Source organism: Otolemur garnettii, unplaced genomic scaffold, assembly GCF_000181295.1.
Source record: "Otolemur garnettii isolate 467f Iridium unplaced genomic scaffold, OtoGar3 scaffold00092, whole genome shotgun sequence".
NCBI lineage: Eukaryota > Metazoa > Chordata > Mammalia > Primates > Galagidae > Otolemur > Otolemur garnettii.
Genome location: NW_003852487.1, coordinates 526316 through 530971, shown reverse-complemented (window position 1 = coordinate 530971; position 4656 = coordinate 526316). Strand labels below are relative to the sequence as shown.

Sequence of the window (4656 nt, the reverse complement as noted above, 5' to 3'; positions counted from 1 at the left end):
ATAGCAATATAGCTATAGCACCACTCCACCAGACTTCAGGTATTACAAGTCCACAATGATTAAAACAATGTGGTATTAGAACAAAAACAGAGAAATAGACATATGGAACTGAATAGAAAACCAAGAGATGAAACTAGTCTCTGATCTTTGATAAACCAAACAAAAGTATACAGTGGGGAAAAGAATACCTAGTTAATAAATGGTGCTGGGAGAACTGGATAATCACATGTAAAAGACTGAAACTGGACCTGCACCTTTCACCACTTACAAAATTCAATTCAAGATGGATAAAAGATTCAAATCTAATACATGAAAAGATAAAAATCCTAGAAGAAAGTGTGGGAAAAACTCTTGAGGATGTCAGCCTGGGGAAAGATTTTATGATGAAGACTTCAGTGGCAATCACAACAACAAAATGAGACTCCGCTTCAAAATAAAAAAAAAAAAGATAAATGGGACTTAATTAAGCTGAAAAGCTTCTGCATAACCAAGGATATAATAATCGAAGCAAATAGACAACCTTCAGAATGGACTAAAGATATTTACATGTTACAAATCTGACAAAGGGGTGATAACTAGAATCTACAGAGAACTCAAATTAATCAACACAAAAAGAGCAAACAATTCCATCCATCACTGGGCAAGAGACATGAACAGAACCTTCTCTGAGGAAGATAGACAAATGACTGACAAACACATGAAAAAATGCTCATCATCTTTAATAATCCGAGAAATGCAAATCAAAACCACCCTGAGATATCACCTAACCCTAGTGAGAATAGCCCACATCACAAAGTCCCAAAGTTGCAGATGCTGGTGTTGATGTAGAGAGAAGGGGACACTTTTACATTGGTGGGATTACAAACTAATACAACCTCTTTGGAAAGAAGTATGAAGAATCCTCAAAAAACTGAAATTAGACCTCCCATTTGATTCTGCAATCCTATTACTAGGCCTCTTCCCTGAAGAAAAAAATTCATTTTATTATAAGGACATATGCACTAACTGTTTATTGCAGCTCAATTTACAATTGCCAAGAGGGAAACAACCTAAACGCCCACCAATCCAGGAATGGATTAACAAACTGTGGCATATGTATGCCATGAAATACTATTCAGCCATCAAAAGATGGAGACTTTACATCTTTTGTATTAACCTGGATGGAGGTGGAACACATTCTTCTTAGTAAAGTATCACAAGAATGGAAAAGCAAGTATCCAATGTACTCAATACTAATATGAAGTCAATAGATGATCTAATACATACCCACATAAGAGAAAAATTCATTTCAATTCAAGTTGCGGTGGTGAGAGGGAAGCCAGGAGGGGAAAGAGGGGAAGAGGAGAGGGAGATTGGTATGCTCCCACTTAATGGGCACATTGTAAAGGGTATATGGTACACCTCTTGGGTGGGGGACACAACTACAAGAGGGACTCTACCTAACAAATGCAGACATTGTAACCTAGTTGTTTGTACCCTCACATTAACCTGAAATTAAAAAAAAAAAAGAAAGAAGAATCAAAAATAAGAACACACAGTCTGAAGGTGGGTTATAAGGGCAGAACTTTTATATGCAATTGAAGTTAAGTTGTTAGGAACTTAAAATAAATGTTATAACTACTTTATTCAAGCTTCATGAGAAACATAAAGACAAACCTATAATAGATACACAAAAGGTAAAGAAAAAAAGAATCAGAGAAAATCCCTTTTAAAAAAATCAAGTAACAGACCAGGCATTGTGGCTTATGCTTATAATCCTAGCACTCTGAGAGGCTGCACTGGGAAGATTGCTTGAGATTAGGAGTTTGAGACCAGCCTGAGCAAGAGTGAGACTCCATCTCCACTAAAAATAAAAAAAAAATTAGGTGGTCATGGTGGCATGTGCCGGTAGTCCTAGATCCTGGGAAGGCTGGGGCAGGAGGATTGTTTGAGCCTAGAAGTTTGAGGTTGCAGTGAGCTCTGATGACTATGATGATGCCACTGCACTCTAGCCTCAGCAACAGAAAAAGATAAAAAAAAAATCAAACAACAAAGATGAGCAATAAGAGAGAAAGGAGAACAAAACAATTGCAAAACAGATTAAAACCAAATAAGCACATTGTTTTAAATGTAAATGGATTAAACTCCCTAGTCAAAAATCATGGAGTGGTTAATGGATAAAAAAAAGATCCAGCAATCAGTTGTCTATGAGAGATGCGTTGTAAATATCCACATAGGCTGAAGGCAAGGGGTTAGAAAAAAGATATTCCATGCAAATGGTAACCAAAAGAAAGGATAGGTAGCTATACTTACAGCAGACAAAATAGACTTCAGGTAAAAAACAGTTCTTAATATATATGCACCCACATCATAGCATCTAAATATATAAAGCAAATATTGGCAGATCTGAAAGAGAAATTGCAGTAACATCATAATATTCTGCATCATTGAAGAAGACTTCAATACTCCAATTTCAATAATGTATAGAATAGTCAGATAGGAAAAAAAAAGAAAAAGAAAAGAAATAGTTGACTTGAACACCAGTATAGACAAAATGGACCTAACGGGCATTTAGAGCTTTTTCTTTTATTGTTTGGGATTCATTGAGAGTATAAAGAATTGGGTTACACTGATTGCATTTGTTAGATAAAGTCCCTCTTATACTTGTGTCCTGCAATCAAGAGGTGCACTGTACACTGTGCCCCCTATCCCCCTCTATTTAGAACTTTTTATTTAACAGCAGAATAATACACACTTTTCTCAAGCACACATGGAACATTCTCCAGGATAGCTCACATGTTAGGTCACAAACCAAATCTTAACAATTTTTTTTTTTTTTGAGACAAGAGTCTCACTGTATTGCCCCAGGTTAGAGTGCGTGGCATCAGCCTAGCTCACTGTAACCTCAACCTCTTGTATTCAAGCAATCCTCCTGGCCTCAGCTTCCCCAGTAGCTAGGACTATAGGCATCCGCCACAATGCCTGGCTAATTTTTCTATTTTTTGCAGAGATGGGGGTTTCACTCTTGCTCAGGGCTGGTCTCAAATTCCTGGATTCTATCATATGTTAGCTTACTCCTTTTTGCCCGTGGACGCTGCTGAGGAAGCATGATTGAAGTCTCTCTTCCTGTTGCCATTGTGTTTAAGTCAGAGTCTACTAAAGAGCCCCAACAGCTGCAGAAGCTATTCATTGGAAGGTTGAGCTTCGAAATGACTAATGAGAGTCTGGGGAGCCATTTTGAGCAATGGGGACACTCACAGACTATGTGGTAATGAGAGATTCCAATACCAAGCGCTCCAGGGGCTTTGGGTTTACTACATATGCCACTGAGGAGGAGATGAATGCAGCAATGAATGCAAGGCCACATGAGGTGGATGGAAGAGTTGTGGAACCAAGGAGAGCTGTCTCCAGAGAAGATTCTCAAAGACCTGCTGCCCACTTAACTGTGAAAGAGAACTTTGCTGGTGGTAGTATAAAAGATACTGAAGAAAATCACCTGAGACTATATTGAATATTGGAAATCTGTCTGGGAAAATTAAAGTGATTGAAATCATGACTGACTGAGGCAGTAGCAAGAAGTGGGGATTTGCTTTTGTGATCGTGATTCTATGGATAAGATGTCATTCAGAAATACCATACTGTGAATGGCCACAGTAAGTGTGAAGTAAGGTAAGCCCTGTAGAAGAAAGAGATGGCTAGTGCTTCATTCAGCCAAAGAGGTCAGAGTGGTTCTGGGAACCTTGGTGGCGGTCGTGGAGGTGGTCTTGGTGGAAATGACTTTAACCATGAAAGAAACTTCAGTGGTTGTGGTGGCTTTGGTGGAGCCATAGTAGTGGTGGATATGGTGGCAATGGATTTGGTAATGATGATGATTATGGAGGAGATAGCCCTGCTTACTCTGCAGGAAGCAGAGGCTACAGAAGTAGTAGACAGGGTTGTGGGAACCAGGCCAGTGGCTATGGTGGGAGTGGCAGCTATGACAGCCCTAACAACAGAGGAGGTGGAGGTGGCTTTGGTGGTGGTAGTGGAAGCAATTTTGAAGATAGTGGAAGCTACAATGAATGATTTAGGCAATTACAGCAATCAGTCTAGTCTTCAAATTTTGGACCCACATAAAGGGAGGACATTTTGGAGGCAGAAGCTCTGGCCTCTATTGGTGGTGGCAGCCAATACTTTGCCAAATCAGAAAACCAAGGTGGCTATGGTGGTTCCAATAGCAGCATTAGCTATGGCAGTGGCATAAGGTTTTAATTACTCCAAAAAAAAAAAAAGCTTAGTAAGAGAGGAAAGTCAGAGACATGACAGTGTAAGCCAGAGGTTACAGTAGATTTGTGAACTCAGCCAAGTACAGTGGTGGTAGGGCCTAGCTGCTACAAAGAAGACATGTTTTGCCCATCATGTGGATGGGCAAAAAAACTCAAGGACTGCATAATTGAGTCCTTGGGAAAAAAAAAAAAACCAACTCTATTAAGACTTAATTTATGGCCTAACATGGGGTCTATCCTGGAAAATGTCCCAGGGGCACTGAGAAGAATATGTTCGCTGGCTCGGCGCCTGTGGCTCAAGCGGCTAAGGCACCAGCCACATACACCTAAGGTGGTGGGTTTGAATCCAGCCCCGGCCCACCAAACAACAATGATGGCTGCAACCAAAAAATGGCCAGGCGTTGTGGCGGGC

General features: G+C 40.0%; 1 pseudogene; it reads left to right on the top strand.

Moving 5' to 3' along the window:
• The first annotated feature begins 3086 nt into the window (after positions 1 to 3086).
• On the top strand, positions 3087 to 4230 carry LOC100953574 (annotated as a pseudogene).
• The last annotated feature ends 426 nt before the right edge of the window (positions 4231 to 4656 follow it).